Here is a 27093-nt window from a genome sequence, read left to right as displayed (position 1 = left end):
GGACCTGGGATGTAGCTTAATGATAAAGCATTTGCCTAACATGCCTGATACTGGGCTCAATCCCCAGCATGGGAAGAAAGTAAAAAAATATTTCATTCCCTCCTGGTTTGGAAGGTTTCTTCTGAGAAAACTTCTGTTAGTCTAATGGGGGTTCCTCAAAAATGTAATGTTCTTTCTGTTTCTATTTTTATAACTCTTCCTTTATATTGGACTTTTGCCAGTTTGACTACATATAATATCTGGCAGCAAGGAGCAATGACAATTTTTGATCAAATTTTTCTGACTTCCTTTGGGCCTGCTGGACTTAGATACCATATCTTTCCTAAAATTAGGGAAGTATTCAGCTTTTATTTATTTGAATAATTTTTCTATTTTTTTCCTTCTCTTTGTGGAACCCCCACTTTTCTTTAATGATGTCCCATGAGTCTCCAGTTTTCTTCTTTCTTTCTTCCTTCCTTCCTTTCTTTCTTTCTTTATCTATTTTTTTATCTGACTGGGATATTTCACAAGACTTCTGTGCAAGTTCAAAAATTTTTTATTCCCCTAAATCTAACCTGTTTGGGGCTTCTAGTTGTATTTTAAAAATTTGTCTTACTGAGTATTTAGTTTCAAGATTTCTGTTTGGTTCTTTTTTTAATTGTTTTTTCTTTATTATAGCTTCTTCTGTTGTAATTGGTAACTTTGGGCAAAGTGCATGAGACAGAGGGTCAGAGATCCTGTCCATCTCTGAGGGCTGCAGATGGGGCAGTTCAGCAGCCAGGGGTACAGCAGTGCTTACAGTGGTGGGTGTGAGGCGGCTTCTCCAGTAACGGGAGTAGTGGCATCAGGAACACAGAGCATAAATGAGCTTTATTGAGTAAAGGGTCTCAGGCAATGGGAGCCCTAGCAGCACTGGGGGCATACAACTTGCACTATCAGGCCCAGCAATAGTTTTGGCCAGTGGACATCTGGCCACAGAAGGCATAAGCAAGGGGGCATAGATTATGTGGTCTCATCTTTGGCCCTTGGAGGCATTGACCAAAAAACATCCAGCTGTAGGAGGCAGTGGAGTGGCAAGTGGAGGGAGACAGGCTCCAGATTCCAGAGTGCAATCACTTTGATCCCTTGGGTCCTAAGGATAGTATATTCCCTGCCACCAAGGGGAACCATATGTCTTCTGTAGTGCAGGACATGTGTTTGGGTGCTGGGGTCACAGTTGCACTACTGGATCTAGTTAGATTTGTGAAACTGTGATCTCCTGTGCTATTGTGATGAAATGCCTGTGGGGTCCCCCAAGATGGAGAGATGCAAAGACTTCTGTCCCCTTGGGAAGTATGAATTTTGAGAATGGTTCTGTTTCTAAGATGCAGCAGCCTGGGATCTGGGAGTTGAGAGCGAGAAAGTGTGCATTACTTCTTTGAAGCACAGCTACTATGTAGACTCCAGGTCATTTCCCTACCTGAGCTCTAAGCCTGCGAGGAATGTGAAACTCTTTCATAGTTGGGATTGTGATGGGGCCAATGAAACTCTCTGTTCATACTTCCCCTGCAGTATAGTGTACCCAGCATCCAGGGAGTTGAGGTGGTGGTTGCCAGTGCACTTTGTTTTTTGTTTTATTTTGCCATTGCATAGCTCCACATCTAATAGGGTTTTTGTCTCTTCCTTGCTAAGTTCCAATGCTCTCCCTTGGTTATCCACCTTGAAATTCACTATGCACTTGTGACTTCGGTTTTTCTTTACGAAATAAGAAATAAATGAACACTGGGCACATCTTTTCTGCCATCTTGTAATATTTTTTTAAATTATGCAAACCTCAAAGACTATCAACCTTTTACTTACGAATGCTATTTCTTCAGAGATTTTGTTTTGGGAAAGAATGACAACTAATGACCAGTAGGCCAACTCTCATAAAGAGTATTAAATTATTTTCATTTTTAGTCACATCTGGGATAAGTATAGCACAATGGAAAAAAGCTAAAACTATAATTATTGGGAACATATGTGCTAAACAATAAATCATTATTTTACAAATTCACCTCAAGAGGATCTTCACTGAAGCTCTAAGTTACATCCATCAGTTAAAGACCCTTACATAGTATATCATACTAAAACTTTCCATTTGGAAATAAAAACTATCCACAATCCTTCTGTGTTTTATATGGAAAATGAAAGTAAATAATAGCTTGAAATCCTTCTTTCTTCTTCATTAGTTATCCTCAAGCAAAACATTTTCAAATTTGGAATTCTTTTAAGCTTAAGGTAAAATAATTATAAAAAGAAATTCACAATGTCAGGTTTGTTCCCTTGAACACTGTTGATCCTTATTTTGATATATATTTGTCCTTAAAGTTATTTTCTATAATACTTGTTTTAATCTCATCAATACATCAAGTTTTTTGTTATGTAATTACCTTGAAAATAATTACGCAGAATATGTCATTTGCTAAATAATTTTGAAATTTATGCTAAGCCATAAATACAAACTTTGATAATTCTAATGATATGGTTTTTTTTAAAAAAATCAAGTTTTAATATCATTCAAAAATGCTAAAATAATATTAAAAACCCACAATGGAGTCTAAGAATGTGGAGCACAATTAGAAGGTTTGAGGCAAACACATTAAGAACACAAAGACTCAAATGATAAATACCTAAATTCATTTCCAGCCATAATATTCTATGAAAATGCCATGAAAAACATGGGTATGTACATGTGTAAGTCTAGCCTGTTTTAATAAACAGGTTACCTGTTATGACAACTACCTTGGCCCCACTACTTTAACTACTACAGTTACATTAAAAAGAAACAAATGGAAAAGCTTACCCCATGTTTTGCTGCACCTTAGACCAAAAGCTATAGTAGTTTTCTGTGGTGTGGTTGTGGTCATCAATTCATTGAAATCTCTAAAAGAGTTCTTTAGCTCTTCCAGAAATTCTGTTAACTACACCATATTATTTAATAATATGATTGATGGTTTTAAGAATTCAGATTGATTTATTTGCAACAAACACCTCACATAAAGCTCTTTGAGAACCGAGCTACGTGTTACACTTCTTTCTTTCAAACTGCCACAATATTTGACATCAGTAAGTACTGATTAAATTGAATGAAATGTTTTAGATATTTCTCTAACAAAGCCTTAAAGCCACGGTTTGCAATCTGGCTGCTCAAACACAAATATTGATATAAATGGGATTTGTTTGTTCTTCAGGGTTTTTATTTATTTTTTTTATATTTACTTGAGCCAATGGTTTAAAATTTAGGTATTTCATAATAAAAATGAGATTTTCAGTTTCTTTTAAAGATCAGTTCTCAAGGCAACGATTCTAGATTTAAAAAGCCAACAGAAGTTCACATGGCCCTCCACTGTGTCCCAGCATCCACACTCAGCTTATTTCCCTCACTTTGTTACCTGCATGACCCCACAAGTGTCTGACTGTAGTTTTCCAATGTTACAGAGTTCAAAAGTCATGTTCTTTCACTAGTCAAAAAAGCCTGAGATCCCCTCCTCTAATTTGGATTAGTTTTCATACTACCATTTATCACATATCTCCAACGAATGAGCAAGTAGCAATCATATTTACAAGCCGGAGACCAGATGCCAGAATGCGTGTGATAGAACTTTGGCTCAGCTTCCTAAGCACCCCAGGCCTCTATTTCCTTCTCTGTTGCAGAAGGATAACATTAGTACTTCTCCATCATGGGATTCCTGTATGGATTAAATTAAATTAGCAAACAAAGCACTCAGAGCAAAGCTTCAATAAATATCATTTAATATTATAATTTCATTTATGATTTCCTATTCAAATGATGTTCTATGAGTTTTATGATTTTATTTATAAATTTTGCTTTTAGGAACTAACACACTCTTTAAAAACTTTCTCTATGTGTGTGTGTGTGTGTGTGTGTGTGTACATACACATACATATAAGGATACATACATAGTAGAGTTTGCGATTGTTTATTTTCATTATTTTGAGCAAAAATATCTGTCATTTAGCAAGAGTATAATGTCTATGTTTTATGACTTATAAAATTACTAAGAAAATACATGTAATATCCCTGGGGGTCTATTTTCATTCTTCCCTTTTCATTTTCTGGACAATAACAAGGTAATTTCATTATTGGTTAAAAGCAATGTTCCACATGCTTAACCTAACTAACCTCTCCCCTAATCATCAAATGTTTTTGTTCTCCCAACTACCTCTCCACAATTAATAAAATATGGCAAAATTACAATGAATTGGATTTTGTTGAGCACCCTCTAAATGGTGAGCATAATATATGTGTAAAGAGAATTGCAAGGTTGGTAGATAACTAATTCCTTAAGCTCAAGAAGACCTACTACTATGAAGTGGTAGAGCACTCTCCTAGCTTATGAGAGGCCCTGGGTTCAAACCCAAGTTCTACATTTAAAAAAGAAGAAGAAGACCCAGTAGAAGACCCAGAGAAGAGATAATCATACTAACTTAAGGAAAAAGAAGTGACTCTAAAATTTTACTATTATGATTAGAAAATATTTTCCTAGAAGTCTCCTAGAAATGTAATAAGTTTATTCTGCAAGGTTAAATATTTCCAAGCTACCTTTAAGCTTTTAGTCAATCTCCACTGAAAAATTATTTGCTTATCATTAGTAAGTCCAGAAAGAATGTGCAAAATGCAATTTTCTCCCTGGGGCCATTCTGTTCCAAGTTTATTGTTACATTTTATCACATCCTCCAAAATAGAATCTGCTTACTGGCAGACATGAGAGATGAAATTCACCACTTCTTGCCTGTAATCATGAAATTCTTTGCACATATGATTTCTCCAAAGCAATATCATTTTGGCTTTGGTGTTGAAATCTCTTTAAATATCTATTTTTATTCCACAGAATTACTCTGAGGATATCAGAAGTTTTTAGCATATTGATTTTATGAAAACTCTACCCCCTTATCCAAAGGGGATACGTTCCATGACCCCAAAGGGAAACTGCAGATAGTGTCAAACCTGACATATAAAATATTCCTTTCTCTACATACATATCTATGATAAAGTTTATTATTTATAAATTAGACATGGGAAGAGATTAACAGCAATAATAATGACATAGAAAAATTTTAAAAATATACTGTAATAAAGGTTGTGGCAATGTGGCCTCTCTTTCTCTCTAAATTTTATTGTACTATATTACTCTTCCTGTGATGATGACATAGGCATTGTGACACATTGTTGGAGTACTACACAGGAGTTCCTTGAACACAGACATTGTGATGCACAACAATCTAACCACCCAGACAAGGACTGTGGGACTCACAGGCAGGTGGTGTACAGAGTGTGGGTATGTTGAACAAAAGGGGGTTCACGTTCCTGGAAACAGGAGAGCACAAGATTTCATCGCACTCCTGAGAACAACATGCAATTTAAAATTTATAAACTGTTTCTTGAAGTTTCCATTTAATATTTTTAAACTATACTTGACTTTAGGTAACTGAAATTGTGAAAAGCAAAACCATGGATAAGGAGAGACTACTGTATAAATAAGCTCAGCAAAGGTGATTGATTTGTCCAGTGCCACATAATGTCTAAGTGAGAACCAAGAATAGAAACCCAGCTTTTTTAACTTGTAGTTTTACTCATTTTATACAAGGAAGAAGCTCTCACACATTCACATAGTTTACAAGTGGTATGTGGCCTGCAGAAATGTTTCAAGCACCGACAGGGTTCTAGGAAAGCTCACCAATGTAATTGCTTTTTGATTTTCACTTTAGCACTTCATAGTAGAAATTCTCAGAACTACTTCTTATCTGTAAAGTCTTAGATTTTTTTTTCTTTGCAGAAAAGGAGTAGCATATTGAGAAAATATAAAAGGGAAATGTATCTTTTATAAATATAGAACATTGTGGAATAAAAACCCCACTGCTGTAAATTCACAAGAATGATTTAAATAATGCAGTGTTTAGAAGAATTCAAATGTCTTTAGAGCATTATTTATATAACAGAGCCTTGAAATTTCAGTTCAGGACCTAATATTTCACCCCTAAACAGATCTGAAGGCTCATGGAGTCATCAGAGTCATATGCTTTCTTAAGGTTTCTCAGGTTGGACTACCTTATGCCTAATTGGATTCTTAAGATTTATCCTTTATGTTCTCTGGCTCACATAATCAGACCACAAGTGCAGGGATAAAATGAATTTGAACATCGTATACAGGTGACTTCTACACTTTCTGCCTTGTAGTAAAAAGAAAAATGAAAAAGAAAAAAAATTCTGAAATTCTAGAGAATCTCATTCTGGTTATTCTGATTTCAGTTTGTTTTAAAAATGCTTCATTTTAGGGATATACCAGTAGGAACTTGAGAAGATTGCCTCTTAATTTTAATATCTTCAAAATGATAAAAATTAGCTAAATAAATTTGAAGGTTTGATTGAGCCCTACATTCTTAGATCCTCCCAGAACAGAATCCGGGACTGCAAAATATTAGAGGTGGTAAGGGTTATATCTAGCCAAATAGTTTACACACTGTCATCTTAAGCAATCTGTCACAGGGCAGAATAATAGTAGAAAAAAAGTGAAATATTAAGTAAACTGGATTCCACACCTCCCAACCCAGAAAATCTTCTCAATTATGGAAATATTGATTTTATCAGTTCTGTATACTGTGCTTTCTCATTTTAATATATAAAGGCTTAAACAAGGAATCCAATCAAAAAGTCTACTTGTTCATGAGAAAATTAAATATCTATGTGTCTTGCCCAAGATTATACAGCTACTTTATGGCAGAATATGGATATTAGATACAAATTGACAAGTGTTTTCCTTAGGCTTCTGGGGCAGCTTACTAAACTTGTAAGCTGGTGTTCCTTCCCAGGCATTTTGCTGCAAGAAATCTTGACTGGAAAGAGGTCTGATGCTTATGAATGTGAGCTTGCTATTGAGAAAGATGCAGTGAAAGATTTATTTTTTTCCTAAATTCTAAGAATTCGTTCTTATGTGGTTTTCAACTCACTTCAATTAATTATATTATTAACAAATATTATATGTCAATTATTAAGGAAAATATTAAGGAAAAACATCTTCTCCAGGCCAATACCCAGGATACTGAAAAACTGAAGGATAAAGATCACACAAATGGGCAGAAGTTGTCACTAAAATAAAACACACAATCACCAACCAAAAAAAAATTTTTTTTCAGAGTTGTATAGAGTTAATTTATCTTCAAATATCTATTTCAAAGGGAAACAGTGAGAAATTAAAAGAAAATAAATCAACAATAAAAAATATATAATGTTCATTATTCTTTTCCTTTCAGCTTAGAAAGGAGGTGTTGTGGAAACTATACCCAACTTAGAGGATGACAGATATTATACCCAAAATATTTTACTACAGTTATAAAAGTCAAGAGAAAAGTTTGGTGTTTTATGTGTGAGCAGAGAATACATAAATATACATAGACTGGTTCTCTTACTAGAAAACTGTAATTTAACATTGAAAGAGAGTTTGACCATTATTTTTACCTAATTAGGGATGATTCTTAAATTTTGTTTGAAAAGTTCACTTATGCACAACAAAGTAGGCTTTGAAATCTTTTGAAGCCTTGGGCAGATGAAACCAATATATTACCAATTAGAACTATTGTCCTCTTTATTATAATATCTTTTTGTTACTGAAAACTTATAAGTAAATACTGGTACATCTGAAGTACTTTTGTTTAGTGTTTGAACAATATACCACAAAAAGTTTGAAAACTCCTGAGATTTCTGAGTCTCTAGAAAATAAATGTGATATTTTAAAGACAAAGGTTTTCTTGTTTTTTTTCCTAACTTGTTTTATAAAATCATTTGAATTCTGAAATATCAATTACTCACAGAAAAATATTTTTAAAATTATTTTTCTAAAGAATTTCTGCCTGTGATACCCAAAGTTGCCAAACGCTTGGGTTTAGCTTTGGCAGTTTCTCTCTTGGTGGGGCTCTTGTTCCCTAGACAACTAGCTAATGAAAATATATATATTGAGGTTCATATGACACAGAAGAGGCCAGCCTGGGAAATGAACTTCCTTTCTCACTTGCTCAGCAGTTATTCCTCTGGGAGGGAAGCATCTGGTCTGACTGATTAAAGCTGCTTCTACCTGCCCAGAGGCAGTTTATAATCCAATTTCTAACCTAAATCCAGGAATTTCACTGCCGTGGATAATCACTGACTATCTTCCTATGAAGAATCAGTTTGCTTTTGCTTAAGAAAGGAGTTAGTGCTGGAGCTTTATGAAATCCCACTGCCTTAGGAATATAAACAAGGGCCGCAGGTGCTCTGGGGACCCATGATCTAGCAAGGAATGGTTATTAGGCCTTGCCATCCTGCAACTCTGTTAGAGCCAGGGGTCTCAGAAAAGAGTAGCTATAAATCCAAATGAAAGTTTCCCTTAAAAGTTACGTGTCCCTTGTAGCAGCACCTTGTACATACACAGACATGTAAAAAGTTGCACTCCTTGGCTTCACATGTTTGGCAGAAAGTGAATAAGCCTGTCTTAAACAATATATACATCAAGTTAAGGGCACTGTGGTCCACTGCCAGAAAATATGCCTGACTAAGGCAGATCTGGCTGCAAAAGGCACTTCTTGAGAATTCCTGCCTGTATCTGATGAGAATAAAGAGAAGAGGAAAAGGAGAAGGGGGAAAAAAAAGAACACTTTCCAAGAAGTTATGAGTAATTTTCTTAACATTTTAAACAGATGATTATTTAAAAAAGAAAAAATAAATAAAATAAAATCTACCCTCAGGCAGACTGACAAATGAGAAGTACAAAGGCCTGACATTTCCTGGAAAACCTCTTGAATAAAAAGAAAACCATTAACAAAAGAAAGAAAGAAAAACAAAATAGTTATCAGTCTCTCACATATATGAGAATTTCATCATAATTTAATAAAAAAAATTTTCAGTCTGTAATTTTAGTTTAAATTCTTGTTTAAAAGAATCCTTAAAGGGAAGATTTTCCTTGCTAAACTCGAATTTTAATTTTTTTTTTAAATACAGAATTCTTTCTGAGTCATCAAAGCCTAGGAATCAAAAGGAAGACATTTTTCTTTCTGGAATTTTCAAATGGTTTTCTTCTGGTTCTTGTGTAACATTAAGTGTTTGGATTAAAGTCTCAGAATTGGCTTGAAATCTGTTGTTAAAGGAGAATGTGAGTATGTCTGATTCTGGAGGAAAAAAAATATGTACTTAGAGAAAAATGAAAAAGTGCTGGGCATTGGATCCCATGTGCCCTTATTATGTCAGACCTAATCTCTCCCACTCTGTGGTTCCAGAGACTTCTAAACATTTTTGAAAAATATATCCTGAAAAGTGTTAATATTAAGAAAAAAGATAAAAACCAAAAAATAAAAGTACTCCAAATTTCTTAGAAAATCACCTTTTCCTGTGTTGCCCAAGATCCATACTCCTAAAAATCCTTTTCTTATTTGTTTTTTTGTTTTGTTTTGTTTTGTTTTACATATTTCTTTTTTTATTGAGAGGGTACAAACATTCCTTTTGAGGTGTTTCTCTCCATACTTCCACTAGAATATTTACCAAATCAAGAACCTACTTTGTACTATCACTGAATCGTAGAATTTAAATAAAAAAAAATTAATGCAACTTCCCTTCTGCCATGTGGCTTATGAAATTAAACCTGAAAGCAAATAACCAGTTACCTAAATGGTTAAAAAAGAAAAAAAAAGCCAATAAATTCAATCATAGAAATATATGTTACAGTTTGGAAAAGAGAATGAAATAATCCCTCTTAACCTTTTTCATTGAATCTATTAACTCTTCATGAATTTAGAAAATATTCACGTGCAGAAGTACACAAATATATTCTCAGAAAGACTTAAAGCAATAGAGACATGTTGGCAGTTTGATTAGGGACAAACTATATTGGAAAACTCATAATAAACTTTGGCGATTGAGCAGATATTGAGAAGAAAGAAACCACAAAGCTGGTACCCAGCTTTCTGCCAAGAATAAGGAGTAAATACTGTGCCATTTACTAAGATGGAAATCAAAAGTACAAATACAAAGAATATCACTAGGCATTTAATTAGAGTAGATGTTAAGTGATACACAGTCATCTTTCTGCATAATGACACATTAGTCTGTGACAGAACAAATACATGATACCAGTTCCACAAAATGTAAAAGAACTGAAAAATTCTTACTGCCTGAGGATGTCATAGCCGTCATAGGTTCTAGTGCTCATGTTTGTGGAGATGTTAATGTCCACAAGTCTTCTATGATGCCAGCTGTACAAAAACATACAATTTTGTACAGTTCAAAATTTTTTTAAAAAATTACTTATTGTATTTATTTCTTTATGATGGTAAAAAACAACTTTGTTATTGTATGGATTTATTATACTGTGCTTTCATGGTTATTTTAGTGTGTATTCCTTCCTCTTATATAAAAAAGCTTACTGTAAAACATTATACCATGTTACACTGGCAGCCTCCTACATCCATTGCTTATGTCTCTTGGTTGCATCATTTTCTCTCATGTTCACTTGAATCTTTGTTCAACACGACCCTAGGAACCAAAGGCTCTACCACATACATCTATACCATATGGCTGAGGTGTGCAGTAGGCTGTACCGTTTAGGTGTGTGTATACTCTAGGTTATGCACACGGGGCAAAATCGCTAATAATGCACCTTTCAGAATAGATTTCTATATTAAGTGATGTGTGACTAGAGTTGGATATTTGTGTTAGAAACTCAGAGGACGGGTCTGAGTTGAAGACGTAAGTTTGTGTTTCTAAATGAAGCATCTTAAAGTCTGATCGCTTAGGAAAGAAATGTAGAGAGCCATGGAAAAGGTGACAATACAAATTCCTGATAAATACAAATACTTTCTGTGAGGTTTATAAGGCAGTATCCCTATAATGGATTGAGAAGAAGGAACCAAAGAGGTACAAGGAAAACAAATAGAAAGTGATTAGCAGGATCAAAAGGAATAAAGAGACATTTTTACACGTCAAATTTGTGGCAAATGCTGATGAACCAACAAATAGAACAAGGTATAAAAATTGGAAACCTAAGTGACCATCAAAGGGCAAGTTTGATGGAGCAAGGTGGTCAGAGCCTGATAAAGTGTGTGAAAGAGGTGATAATGTGAGAAAGCAAATGCTGGCAACTCTAGGTGATTATTTTAGCTGACATTTTTGATGCCCAAATCAAAATGATATTAAAACTAAAGAGATAACAGGAGATTGTGTTTTAGAGACTAATTCAAACATAATGCCATCATTACATAGGAGATTCATATTTCCTGAAAACTCCATTAAAATAGGCCTGTTCATCCATTCCTTGGGGACACTGACCTATTCCAAATTTTTAAATGTATTGTTCATGATATTACAACATCAAGCAAACATGACACAAATAAATTTTGACTGGGAAGAAGGTGGAAATTCTTAGTATATCAGGGAATGTTAACAGTCATTTATGTTTAAAATTTCCACCAGGGAAAGGGTAATGTGCCCTTTTGTAAGACAAAAGTCGTATCTTCTCAGGCACTATGGTATGTTTACATATGCCATGTGTAATATATATAATGCATTGACTTCAGGAGAGGTAAAATAAAAGCAGCAGGTCTAAACTTACTCAGATTCACTATCTGAGGGCTCAGCACTCTGCCTGCTATTTCATCCCACATACTCCTTTGGTGAAAACTGTTTCCACCACAAATGCCAATGCCAAAATCTCAGGTTCAAATTCAAGTACTTTGATTAAATATTATGTTCATTATTTAGATTTACTTCTAATTTAACTTTTAAAAAATACTTTTGGCCCAATTAGAAAAGTCTATTTTATTTCCTGGGCCAGAAATTTTGCTATTTTCCGTGTGCCTGTCCTTGTTTTAAGGTGGGTGTAATTAGCCAGCCTGTGTTCTCTCTTATAGAAATCTTCCTTCACTCATTCCTCTCTCTCTCTTTCTCTCTGAGGCTCTTTCTTTTTGTCTGGACAAATGCCTTTCAGTAGCCCATTTTGAAGGATTCTCTGGCTCAACTGTTTCTGAGCAGCCAGTGTTTGTCTTTCAAGATACCCCATCAGCCCTCCCCTCTTTATGGACACCATCTGTTTTCTATTCCAGTTCCTCTGAGCTCCCTTCTTCTCGTCAACCCTAATAGCTCTCCTGCCACTCCCCCTTCCCTAACCTTAGTTTACTTGGGCTTCCCAAGAGAAAGCTGTCCCACAGGTCACTAGACACGATAGCTCCCTTCTCTGTAAAATGATCCCAGCAGTATTTCTAAGCCTACATGACAATGAATCATTTTTTTTATAATTTATATGAAGTAGGAAAAAAGATGATGCAATTTAAAATATATTTAAATAAAGCATTTTGCCCATAGTGGACAATTGAACTTCAAAAGATCACAGCCTACAATAGTTACCGGTACTATACCTGACCATGGCTTCTTCCTTTCTAATTCCAGATAGCAGAGTAAAGAAATCAGTTTTATATCTTGTCAATCTCTTTTTAGATAAAATGACACAGGCAGGATATATTCACAATTTAAATGTAAATGTTAAGACATATGTCATGGCTAAAACTAGTTACCAGATGAATAAAAATAACACATTTTTATGTGGCAAACCACTTCACTAGAACTGTATAATTCTACATTATTTGCTCTTTTTTTATTTTTTAAAAGCAGCCAAACATCTCTAGAACAAACATTTTCCCTGTGTCGATTGGATTTAGAGTGCCAACAAAGTTTTTTTTTTTTCTTTTCTTTCAAGCATATTTATTTTTAGACCTTTCAATCCACTATTGCAAACAGATGTGGTCTCTTTTTTTTTCCCTCATGGAAGAAAATAAATAACCAAGGTTGCAATTCCCTTTAAAAACTTTTAAAAAAAAAGTAAAGTAAAAGAAAAACAATAGGAGTTTTATTTCAGAATTCTGCTCTTGCCAAGCATCCAATCTGTAAAACATTTTGCCCTGTTAGTTTGGGGATGAGGAAAGACATCTGTGTGTTCAGCATCAATCTGTTCTTTTGAAACACAATTTCGCTTCACAGAGCTTTGATCTGTTGAATGATAAACACAACTTTTTGAAGCTGCTTATTAAAAAGTGGAAATATTGAGTCTCAGTCCCCATACCGAAAGACCAAGTTTTTTTTCAAAATTGTAATAATAGCTAATATTTATTGAGCTTCGCAATATGCCAGACTCCAAGCAAACTACTACTCGCACGTTATATCAGTTGCTATTTACTTTTGGAGATCAATCCCAATATTAGCTGCATTTTACGGATGAAAAAGTGGGGAAGCAAATGGTTATATATTTCATACAAATCATTTGTCTCATTAGAGTCACAACTAGGTAGAAGATCAAGGTTCTACCTCTCAGTGGAGGCTTCTCTACTCTTAAATGAGCTACTTCCCACAAAAAGTATATATTGAATTTAAAAGATGGGCCCTAACTGTGAGTCAGATTAGACTGCAGCAATAAACTTTTTATTTTAGGGTTAGCTGGGGAATCAGACAGAGGAAGAGAGAGGTTGGAATCCATCTATTGCTTATACAGGGGTCCAGGCATGGAGTAAAATGCTCACCTAGAAAAAGCTTTTTTACTGAACAGAAACAATGGAGAAACAGACATCTATCTACTTGGCACTCATTCGATACAAAATTTATGACATATAAAGTGAAGTCTTCTTATCACCTAGGTTCAACTGTGTAAAAGCATATACAGTCCAGCAATTTCTTCTTCAGTTTGACTTAAGACTATGAAAAGTGTTTAATTTCCAGGCCTTGTGTATTGCCTCATATTTAAATGAGGCTTCTCTAATGCTCTGAGCCATTTTACGTGTATTATCCCACTTATCTTTTTAACATCTTTATGGAACAAGGAAATGAACTTCACCTTTTTAGGACTTACTTTGGCAATAAGCTTACAATTCATAATTCTATTTAATTTTCCATGCACCTTCCTAGAAACTAAGAGTGCCAGAATCTGAATTCTGGCTTTCCTATCAGCCATCTTGATCTCCCAAGGCAGACCTTTGGCTTTCCTGAGCCAGAACTCTGTCTGGTCAGATACAAGCTCCCTTTCAACACTCCTAGGCTAAATTTCTATACAGGTGGAACATTTTGGGTATTCAGTAAAAGAATTTTCTGCAAGTCTGAGGGAATTGGGGGATATAATTGCCTCTTCCGTTATTATCGTTGCCATTTTCATTTCTCTAGCAGTCAGACTGTCACACTTGATGGTCCCAGAAGGCATTAAGAAGAGTGTTGTTTAAATAGCAAAAGCTGGAATGAAACAGGAAACAAATGGGAAGCATGGGAAGGAAACAAAGGAGGGACAGGAGAAGGCTGGGATGAAGAGACAAGGAGAGTAAGGATAATGCTGTTGACACCATTTGTGTTTGTCCCTTATCATTTTTATAATAATACCAAATTATTATGTTGGAAGTGTTAGAGTAGGGACCTAGGCTTTAGAGTAAAACTAGACTTGTTTTTAAATTGTGGTAAGCACAAAATATTATAAACTATGTGGCTTCTGACAATAGAAATTTATTTCCCACAGTTCTAGAGTTTGAAAGTCTAAAATGAATGTGCCAAAAGATTAATAGTCTAGTAATACCAAAGTCAGCTTTCTGGTTCATAGATAGCACCTTGTCACTGTGTCCTCACATGATGGAAACAGCCAAGGTGTCTCTCAAGCCACTTTTATACAGCCACTTTCATGACCTGATCACCTCCCAAATTGGGCCCACCTTGAGGGTTAGGGTTTCAACCTATGAATTTTGTAGGGGACATAAAATTTTGTAGGGGACAAAAATATCCCTAGTCAACTTTTTAGATCTCTCTCACTCAAACTTAGGTTACATTTAATCATTTAAAAAGTATAACATCGCTCTTTCAAGCTATCTGTGAGAATCATACAATATAAATTACCTAGCCCAAAGTAATTTCACATAATTATTTATAAGTGATATGTAACTGCCATTCCTTATCTACCAGCATCAATATCAATATTAATTGCACCTAATAGAGAGCACACAAAGTATCTTTCCTTTCTTAGAACACAGCAGTCCCTTACCCCTGTCTCCCATAATGTAATCGATCAGTTTATGCTATGGTATACAGGACTGCTAATGGCCATGGAGCTTATATTTTGGGAGACACCCCTCCCACATCCAAAGTAGCACTCCCACCATCAGCTGAAGTAATATATAGAGATAGCACAGGGCATCATGAAAATACTGCTGGCTTTTTTTCTGTTAGAATTTTCTGAATCTCCATATGCATAAAAAATATAGAATCCTCTTTTTAAGGCCATGATCTTAAGAGAATTTGAAAAATACTTGGCCTATATATCTACTAAGTTACTCATCTGTGCACAAGTGATTCCCACTTTAATTAACCCCCATGACTGTTCTGTGTGTTCTAAAAGGAGATATTCATAAGAAGCACAAGCATTTTCAGCCTGGATTTCTAGAGAGACAGAGAAACCTACTGCAAGATAAATTGCACTCTGAGGCTGCTTTCTAAAATGAAGAGAATAAATCACTACTAAGAGAAGTAATATTATATACAGGCATGCTGTTCAGAATTAATAAGTAAAATCTTCTCCTATACCAAATCCTCACACTTGTAGGTTTTCCTTTGCCTAGATTCCTTTATTATTCCTTCAACTGGCAAAAATTATTAAGCTAAATGAGAGACTAATCTTGTCACTAGGCACAAGGAAAGGTTATGCAATCTGTAATAGATGAAGTTTTCCCTCTAGAAACTGTATTGTAGTTTTCAAGTGATTTAATTACTTTGTCAATTTAATAACAGTTGATACCTATAAGTGTATTTAACTGTCAGATTGAGTGTTATAGGCTCACTCAGCTCTCATCACTAAGGTAGGTGATAAAGAATAGTTTAGCACAGCACTGTCAATAAAAACAGAATAGAACTGAAAAACTTATGTGCATAATTTTAAATTATTTTTGTAGTCATAAAAATTAAAAATACTAAAATTAATCTTAATATTGTATTTCAGTTAACCCAACATATCTAAAATATTATCATTTCAACATAAATATAAAAAAGTACTAATGAGTATTTGCATTTTGTTTTAAACTCTATCTTCAAAATCAGTGTGGTTTTCACACTTAAGACCTCACAATTTGGAGTAGATCACATTGCAAGTGCTCAATATGTACATGTGTGGCTGGCATATGGAGAGCACAGTTAAAGCATTTCATGCCAAGTAGTTTATTCATTTCAGATGTGTACCTATATCCAACTATTCTTCCTCTGCATCTCCCCTTACACTTAACTCCCATTATTTTATGGAAGAGAGAAGCATGTGTCCTTATCTTCTAATACCAAGGAACACAGGAATGACTCAATTTTATTGAATGGGTTTAATGTTTTAACTTGTAACTCAACATGCTTTACTAACTGTATTCAGAAAGGTTTAAACATTCAGGGTAGAAGGACCAGAATGGAAACATAAAATTAGAGTTCTAGACAGGAAATACCAATGGGTGCTGGAAGTCAGAACACCCAGAGTTTAGGAAAACAAAGTGTAATTGTTGTATTCATGGCAGCTGTTATGTGGGTAATGTCACTCTCAGTACCGTCCAAGACCACCAGCAGTGTTATTCTCAAATTTACATTTAACTCTGATGAGAATATGTAATATATTATCATATTTGAGGACTTTATTTTACTAGAGTAGAATTTTAATGAGTTTAGCAGTCACCAAGAAAGTTTAGTTATTTTAATTGTATACAGCATTTTTAATGTTCTTATTTGTGAATTATAGTTAAACATAATATCAGGATTCATTTGGACACAATCATACAAGCGTGCAATATAATTTGTTCTACTTCAGTCCTCAGTGTTTCCACTTTTCTTTTTTCTCCTTCCCCATTTCCCTTCTTCTTCTCGTCTTCCTACTACTTATTTATAGTTTTTTAAATTAGTACTTTAGAGATGTACATAAAAGTGAAATTTACTGTTGTATATTCATAGATGTACATGAAATGCTTTGGTTGATTTCTATTTCTCTCTTCCTCCCTTTTCCCAACCCTCTTTCTCCCCCTCAATCTCCTTCCTCTACTGCACTGATCTCCCTTCTATTTTCATGGTATTTCCTAATCCTTTTTAAATCTTTTGTCTACTTTTGATTGTCTTTGGGATTCCTTATGGGTTTGTTCAGTTTAGATTACTTAAGATAGGTGCCATCCCCCAGAAGGATGAAAATGTAGCATTTGAATATTTATAATGTCAACTCTTGTTAAGAACTATGAAAGCCTAAAGTTTTACCCTGCTTTCAAGGTAGTGATTTTGCCTGACACAGTTTTATAATGCTAGTAGATGGCATGAGACTCCTGGGTCAGAAACAAAGAACTTTATCACATGTTCTCATCAGTTCTTCTTCCCTCCCAAGTCCCAGGGGTGATGTAGATTAACCCAAATGGATGCTGTACACAGTGAGTACACGTCACTCCCGCGGAATCCCAGGTTAAGGAAATCCCATTCTTCTAAAAATCCTGTGAATAAATCTGCCCAACTTCTCTCATGGAAGGAGACATTACCTTTACTATCCTAGACAGCAAATGAATCATCCCTCTCAGTTCAACGGGGGTATTCTATCTTCCAATGCTGTTTACCATACAGAAACCTTTCAAAAGAACAAAAAATATCAGTGCCTTTACTCAGAAAATTGGCAGAAAAAAAAAAAAAAGAGTTCCATACAGAAATGTTTCCCAACATCCTGGTATTATGGTTCCTCAGTGGCTTTTTATTATATATTGAAAAACTCTTCTTTTCCTCACTGGTACAGTCAAACTTTACTTAGTGCTTCTTATATGATATCAAATTTGAAAGATTTTCAAATAATTACCAAAATTAAGATCTAATAGATATAAAAGTTTCAAAAAGCACTTAAGGTGAAAATTAAGAATCCTGATCATCCCTATACTAAGGACTTTGAGGACTAATGGATCTTGTTATGAGATCTAGTTTCCCTAAGTCCCTGATGATCATGAGATCCTAATCTTTTTGGGATTCAGGTTTTATACAGCATATTTACTTAATGGGTACCTTGGTTTGAGCTTGGAAAAAACATGATTATTCATAAAAAAATATTTAATCTCTTATTTTCATATGCCTCTTTTTTCTGACAGCCAATGATTCCAAAAGCACTGAAGTCAATTTGGATATTAAATATATTTTCTAAAATATTTCTATGTTTTACAACCTTAGAAGCCTTTGTATATATTTTATATTTAAATGTATAAGAAGCTATTTAATAAACTACTAGTGCCTTGAAAACTCCAAATAGAACCTAATACTTCTTAATAGCTATGTAGAAAATTTACATAGGATGATGAAAGAAGATGGAAACCAAGTCCAATATAAGTTTTCAGGAGACTATAAGTCAGCTGGAGATCATTCCCCACAGAGGAATCAGAAAGAAGCCCTAGAACTATTTCCCAAGTAGGACCCATTTGGAAGATGAGTAAACATGGATTGCACTCTGTGATTTGTGGAGACCTCAGAGGGGCACAGGTTTGGCTCAGCTCATTTTTAGCTGACCATAAAGAACTTGGGAATAGACAAGGAAAAGAGCACTACCCACGAATGAATCACAGCCCACTTTATGCAGCTTCTTTGTGTTTTTAAATGTTTTAGTCATCAAATTCTTGATTCTTATGGGAATTGGTTATGAAAGCTCAGATGAATTTCACTTCTCTGGTAGCTTGATAATTTTCTGTTTAATCCGGAATAATCAGCCAGCATTACAAAGGACATTATTGGTAACCATATGATGTGTATGAATATTGGATGAGAGCCGGCTGTCTGAACAGGTATTAGTTCTGCACTAAGTTAACTGGGGCAGTCACTAAAGCTGTCTGGTTTTCTCACTTGTAGAGGGAAAGGGGTGATGGTTCAGTGGCCTTTAAAGTACTTTTCAGTCTTACCTTTGTGTAATTCAACTCATTGAAGACCTGGCCTTCAAAATCGCTTGTATATCAAGAAAAATATATCTGGCCATCTCTCAGCTTTTCCTGCTATTGCTACTTTATGAAATAAGTTGCTTGGTGCCCCACTCAGAAGGCATCATGTACAGAGCTAAAGAAATGTGTGTAGCCATTTATCAGTGTCAGTAACTCTCCAGTGACACTTGCATTGCACAACTCACTTCTCTTTTCATGGGTGACTCAAGCTCTTAGGGTCATCCTCCTGGGTGACATGTCATATGGTTATATAAAGCATGAGACATATATTGTCAGTTTAACCAGAAGGTAAAGGAAAAATACAATCATCTTCCAGTCCACTCATTCTGAATCTTCTCACAGCATCAAAGGGAAGTTCACAGACAGATTTCTTGCAATGTTCACCCTTGACAGTGTGGGATACCTCAGTCAAATGAATAATACATGCAGTTGCAAAGAACACAATTTTAAAAGAATCTGGCATTTACAAAGCAGCTTTACTGGTGGAAAGAGTAAAGGCTTTGAATATTCTGTCAGTTTGAAAAGAGATTCTGTGTCACCCTATCAGGTCACACAAACCATCTGATCAACTGCCACTTGATGAAAGCATTTATTAAAGTCAGTGTAAGGAAGTATCAGTTTGAGGAATGGAAAAAGGCTAGGGGATTTATTTTTAAACCTCTGGGAATGGAAAACAGCAGGGAGATTTATTTTCTGCAGGGAAATACGATATAAATTTGGTTTACATTGAAACAGAAGAGTATGATTCCGAAAACAGTAAAGAATCACTTTTTTTTCCCCTTAATTGTTGATACTTCTGCTTCCAAGAAAATGGGGCAGATGTACTTTTCCATATTTTTCTCACTAAGTACAACTAAAAACCTTGTGTATTATATATAAAGAAAATATAAGAAGTATCTGCAAAGTAGAAAGAACAAGGCAGATCAGCCAGGAACCCAAGGAATGACACAGTGGTAAGTGCCTTGGGGTTTTAATGTTCATTTATTCCAGAATTGGAATGGAAGATAGCAACCCAGAAACAAATGAGTGTAGACCAAAGAAAAAGAACCAATAAAAGCCTACTCTTTCTAGCCAGTGGACCAGAAATAAGGCAGACTAGTAATACAAAAAATTTTAGACAATAATTGCTTACTCTAGCTAAACAACACACAAACACACACACACAAACACATACACACAAACAACAATTAAAAAACCTCTGTGATTTCACCATTTATGCCTGTAAAAGCTTAGCAGGGAAACTTGACCCCATACTTTCCTGCTTTATAGGTAGGATGTTCTCATACCACTACTAAGGTGGTATCAGAAAAAAGTCAATAGGGGGCTGAGACTTTCATGAACCCACCAATGGCAGTGAGGCCAGCTCATACTTCATTGTCACTTAAGGCCACATGGTGAGCCTGGACTTCATTCATTTCAACCCAGCAATAATTCCTCATGCTGGTACTGTCAGAAAAGCCTTAGAATACAGTCAAAATGCCCATCATCATCCACTTGTAATGAAAACACCTGTGTATGAGGCACAACTTCAGTGGAAAATGCCAAAAGAAGAAGATGAAACTCATATCCCCCCAGCAGTGAAAGGGTACCCCCCACCTTGGGTGGCCCTGGAGACTAAGTGGGGAAGCTGGACTTTTGCCTCCATCTGGTATAAAGAAGCAGACACTGAATTAACATTAGAGAAATCTAGCTAAAGCAGAAGATTAAAATAAGATCCAAAGTTTTATCTTTTCAAAAGTATACATTTTAATTATGAAATCACTCATATCAAGGATCAGAATGTTCTCAAATTGAATTTTAAAATATTAATATGGACAATACTAAGATAACAAAGATGTTAGAAGTACTTGACAACTATTTTAAAGCAGTCATGATAAAATGTTTTAAAAGAAATAATGAACTTGTTTATAATAAATTAAAAGATAAAAATTGTCAATGAAGATATAGAAAGTCTCAGCAAATGCAAGAAGGAAAAAAAGAACTAAATAGAAATTTAGAATTGAAAAATACAACAAACACTTGGTGGATAGGCTTACTAGCAAGATGGAGAGACAGGAAAGAAACAATAAAGTGGAATATAGAATAATAGAAGACAACAGAAAGAACAGTAGATTAAAAAGCAAACAAATAAGCAAAATGTCTGCATAACCTGTGGCACCAGAGTGAGTGAACTGACATTTGTGTCCCCCAAATCCTGAAAGGAAGGGAGAAAAAGAAATAATGGCTGAAAACCTCAAATTCAATGAGACATGAACCTACTGATTCAAGATTCTGAGCAAATACCAAATAGAAAAACCCCAGATATATCCTGGCCAAGACATATCATAATTATCCTTCTGAAAACTAGACAAAGAAAACAATACATAAGAAGAGGGAAAACAAAAAACAACGTCATATCTAAAAATGGAAAAGCAATGCATTTGTCAGCAGATTTCTCATCAGAAACTTTAGAAGTCAGAAGGAATGCCACAATGTTACTCAAGTGCTTAAAGAAGAAATGTCATCCAGAATTCTATATCCAGTGAAACCATTTTTCAGGAATGAAGAGGAAATCTCTTAGATAATGGAAAACTAAAAGAATACTTTTGTTAGCAGAACAATGGCTAAGTAAATTTTTTCTAAGCAGAATAGAAGTGAGCAAAAAAGCATATCTGGGCTGGGCATAGGGGCACATGCCTGTAATTTCAGCAGCTCAGGAGGCTGAGGCAGAAGAATCATGAATGAGTTCAAAGCCAGCCTCAGCAAAAGCAAGGTGCTAAGCAATTCAGTGAGACCCTGTCTGTAAACAAAATACCGAATAGGGCTAGGGGTGTGGCACATAGTTTAGTGCCTCTGAGTTCAATCTCTGGTACCTCCTCCTCACCACACAATAAAAGCAAATTTGAAAAATTAGGAAGAAAGAACATGAAAAGCACAAAGATGGGTAAATAAAATATGACTTTAATTGTTAAATACTATGACCTGATCCAGGTTATTTACTAGCAAACTCCATAATTTCATTCTTCTTTAAAGCTGAGTAATATTCCATCGAATGTATATGCTACATTTTCTTTATCCATTTATCTATCAAAGGGCACCTATCTTGGTTCCTTAGTTTAGCTATTGTGAATTGAGCTACTATAAACATTGAAGTGGCCACATCACTGTAGTATAATGATTTTCAGTTCTTTGGGTATAAACCAAGGTGTGGGATAGCTGGGTCAAATGGTGGTTCCATTCCAAGTTTTCTGAGGAAAACTTTCCATAGTGTTTTCCATAGTGGTTGCACTGATTTGCAGTCCCACCAGCAATGTATGAGTGTACCTTTTCCTCCACATCCTCACCAACATTTATTGTTGCCTGTATTCTGGATGATTGCCTTTCTGACAGGAGTGAGATGAAACCTTAGAGTAGTTTTGGTTTGCATTTCTCTAATTGATAGAGATATTGAATATTTTTTCATATATTTGTTGATTAATTATATTTCTTCTTCTGTGAGGTGTCGGTTCAGTTCCTTAGCCCATTTATTGAGTGGTTTATTAAGTTTTTCTGTGTCAAGTTTTTTGAGTTTTTTATATATCTTAGATTGATTCTACAACATGCATGATCAGAAAAATGAGAAATTATACTCCATTTATGTATATTAAAGTGCATAAATGCATTATACTGTCATGTATAACTAATAAAAACAAATAAAAAAATATGAAAAAAATACTATGACCTAGTGTTTGCTAATGTAGGAATCCATTATTCCTACTGCTGCTAAGAATCTTAGGTTTATAATAGCCACTTACAAAGAATAGCCACTTAGTGATCACTAGTGAAAATGATGCTTGTACAATCCACAAGCATGCCTGCAAACACGGGTTTGTGCATCCCCACACATAAACACACACACTCTATTTCTTGCTACACTGTTAAATACAAAGTCCTATGGGCATTTTTCAAAGCATATATCAGAAGAGGGCAGAAAAAAATGAACACATATGTGATCTTAGCTCCTGATGTCACTGGGGGCTCTGGCGTGCATATGGCACCACAAAGTTGTTTCATCTTGATGCACACAAGTTTTTACCATTGTATTAGTCAGCTCTGGCTGTTAAGCCTCTTCTGGGAGGTACTATAACCTCCCAAGCAGCTCACAGTAAGAGATTTCCTGTGGGCTAATTAAAATTTCCAGGAAAAGGATGAAGATGTGAGTCACTATTAGCAGATACTTATAGTAGCTACAATATGGGTATACCAACCAAGTAGTTCTAGGCAGCACAACTACTGTGTTTACTACAATTTAGAGAAGGAGAAAAACTCCCCATAGGATACACTGTAAGAAAAACTGCATAAATGTCACAGAACTGAGAGTAGACATAAGAAATTATTATTTAGCATGAATGTATAACAACAAATCCCACTATTAAGTGTAATTATAATGCACCAATAAAAAAGATTAGAAAATCATTATTTAGTAGGGGAGATATAAGGGAAATGTGTTAAATAAAGAGATATAGGGAAAATAAATTATAGTATAGAAGTATTAGGAAGAAAAAAACCCAAATCCAGATAAGTTTAATGAAATGTTATATCTTCTTTTTATTATTTAAATGTTTTTTCTTTGAAACATGTAGCATACATTTATATACATTCAAAATCCAAAGTGTACAATGAGTGTACAACAAAAAATCATCCCCCATGTTTATCCATCACTCTGTTTCCCTAAAGATTCAATTTAATGTACCATTTCAGAAATTATCTATGTACAAACACATATATTTTATTTTTGTCTCCTAATATATAAAATTATAAATATATGTGAGATGAATCCGTCTTAATATATAAAAGTTTTCTCTTTCCCTTTTTGCAATTTTATTGTATTTTCATGACTATATTGTACTTTAGTTAGTCCCATATTGATGAACATTTAGGGTGTTCTAAATTTGTTGCGAAGCATAATATCAGCAAATAGCCATGTGTGGATATAATTTGATATAGTCATGACTATAGTATAACATAAACTCTAAGAAGTATAACTACTGAGTAAAAGGTTGTATCAGTCAGCTTAGACTAAATCATGCCATAATAACAAATGATGTAAAATTCTTTGTGGCTTGCAACAATGAAGATTTATATCTCACTCATGTCACATCTATTGCAGTTGACTTTGGCTCTTTTATACATCACCCTCCTAGTAGGACCTAAGCTGCAGAAGCAACACTTCCCTAGAAAATGCTAAGTTTTTGATAAAAATGAAAGATGACATAAATATCAATATAATGGCTCTTAAAGTTTCTGATTAAAAACAACACATGTCACTTCTGCTCACATTTTCACTGGCCAAAGAAAGTCATGTGGTCAAGGCTGACATCAATGAGGTGGGAATATATCATTATTTATCCACAGTGATGGAAAGCAAATATTTAGACTAGCAAATATTTAGAACAGTTCACCACAATGAGTAGTTACATTTATTAAATTGGTAGATGACAAATTATTTTCCCTAAAAGTGTTCAACACTTATTAAAAACACATATTTCCTCCCCAGGGATGTGGCTCAGTAGTAGGGACTTCAATAAAACATCTGAGGCTCTGGGTTCAATCCCCAGCATCACAAAAAAAGGTGTGTGTGTGTGTGTGTGTGTGTGTGTGTGTGTGTGTGTGTATTTTCTCCTTTCCCTCAATCATGCATTATGTATTATGACATTAGTCTCTATAAAATCCTGGCCATCTCCAATGTGAATATATTTTGATGTACCCTTAATTTGAATTTGTCTTATGAGTGAAGTGCAAACTACATTCATATTCAAATAAACCTTAGCAGAGACATATTGAAATATCTTCTTTTATTAATAGTCACTTCTTTTTAATCTGGAAATCATATTTCTTTCAACTCAGCCCTCAGCCTATGATCATTAATTTTCTGACGTTTTCAAATCAGCTTGTACACCTTTAAGATTCAGATTTTTTCCCATGTACTGACAACTGATAAACTTGGTCCCTTATAGCTGACAAACATTGATTTTGTGAATTGTTTATGATTTTATAACAGATTTAAAAGAAATGAAATGCAAAAATACTGTTCATTATGCTTTTCTTTTGGATATCATCTTGTGTTTAACCCAATATTCCAATCTGTTGTGATCAATTTTTGCATCTTTTAAAATAAAGTTTCTTATTAAAATTGTAGGTATAGAAGTGTTGAAAATTCAGGCAATAAAATCAAATAATTCTTATATCATCGCTTAAAGATGACTATTTATTTTGTCACCTTTCATGTTAGTCAGACCTCTTAGAATTTAGCCATATGAAAATTTGATCAATATGTTTTTTAAATATTTATTGATATCATTGAAATAATCAACAGTGTTAGGAAGGTTTCCAGCTTTTCCTATTGGCTTCTTCTTAGTTGGCAATTATCAGGTAAATGGATGGTGATTAAAATCCAATACCTATTTTCTGTAAAATTCTTTCTATTGTGGGATATCTCTTTCCTTGGTGTTTTAGAAAGTGAATAAAAATTACAAGTTGGGGCACAAAGTAGCAAAGAATAGAAGGCACTTTTGGTGCTATTCTTTTCTCAGAGGAAGATTAGGTTATTTGTGCTGACTTTGGGAAAGAAAAGAAAATTTCAGAGGTAAAGGAAAAAAATCAAACAACAATCAACTATCTAAGATAAAGTTGCCCAAATGTAAAATAATATTTATGAATACAAAACTAAGAATATCCAAAGATGAAAATCAAGGTCAAAAGTGGAGTACACTTGAATATATATCCAGGCCAGGGAAAGACCAAGCCAACTTTTGTTTAGGGACCAGGAAAACTCAACATGTGGTCATGACCTTGCCTTTAGAAGCCAGGGAAGATGCCTCTGGGGCACACAGGACTTCTGGCCTGTTCTGTAGGTATTAGAGCCATTTGAACAGTTTATTGTATCCCCTCTTACTTAGATCTAGCAGGTGTTTTGTGAGGAGGCTTTCATGGATGGTTGTAAAAAGAAAACTACAAAGGAATAGTGTGGTCTTCTGGAATGGGAATTTTAAAACGTTTCTGATTGTTCATTGTTTTAGTCAGCGTTTTATTGTTGCCACCAAAAATATCCTATAAGATCAATTTTGAAGAGGGAAAGTTTATTTGGGGCTCACAGGTTCAGAGCTCTCAGTCCGTAGATGGCCAATTTCATTGCTCTGGGCCTGAGGTGAGGCAGCACTTGATGGGGAAGGACCAACCCAATGGAGGCAAGCTGCTCAGCTCATGGCTGGGTCAGAAAGCAGAGAGAGAGAGAAAGTGGGGCAGGGGCCACAGGGAAGATGCATCCTTCCAGGACATACCCCCAGTGACCCACCTCCTTCAGCCACTACCCACCTGCTTACAGTTTCCTCCCAGTGAATTCACTCAAAGTAGTGAATCACTCAAAGAGAGACTAAATATTCTGTCTAAATAGAAGATTTGGGAAAATAACCCACATCCAAACCATAATACCTATTAATTCATATTTAATAATTCTTACTAAGTCAGATGGAGTTTAAGAAATCTCCGTAGCAGAAACTTCAAAAGCAATATCCTTGTCTCAGTACCCAGTGCTATAACAAAATGCTGTAGATTGGAAAGCTTTACCGGCACTGATTTCTCACATTTCCAGAAGCTGGGAAGCATAAGATTAAGGTGCCAGAAGATATAGAGCCTGGTAATGTCACATTTCCTCACAGGAAAGAGAGAGATGGGGGCTGGGTGGAAAGATAAGTTCTCTCTTGTCACTTCTGAAAAGGGCATTGATCCTGTCAAGAAGGGTTCCACGTTCAAGACCTGATTGCTGTCCCAAAGCCCTCTCCAATTATCATCGCATTGGGGTTAGGGTTTCAAAATGTGAATTTTGAGGAGACAGAAACATTCAGTCTAGAGAATCCTGGTGCCTGGATATCAATGTCAGCTTTTCAGGCAATTTTTATATGGAGAAACTCTTGCAGTTAAGCGTAAAAACAGTCAGCGATAACATCAAAATATTTCTTCTGATCCCTGAAGTTAATTTTTGCCTGCCATCTTGATCTTCTTCTCCTTTTCAATTTCTCAGTTGCAAATTCTGTGAATAAGTTGTCGGGGTTAAATGCAAGGGAGCCATGCAATTTGTTTCTGTCATGACCTGTGACATCGAAAACAATT

This window comes from Urocitellus parryii, chromosome 2 (assembly GCF_045843805.1).
Source record: "Urocitellus parryii isolate mUroPar1 chromosome 2, mUroPar1.hap1, whole genome shotgun sequence".
NCBI lineage: Eukaryota > Metazoa > Chordata > Mammalia > Rodentia > Sciuridae > Urocitellus > Urocitellus parryii.
This window is presented reverse-complemented; position numbering follows the sequence as displayed.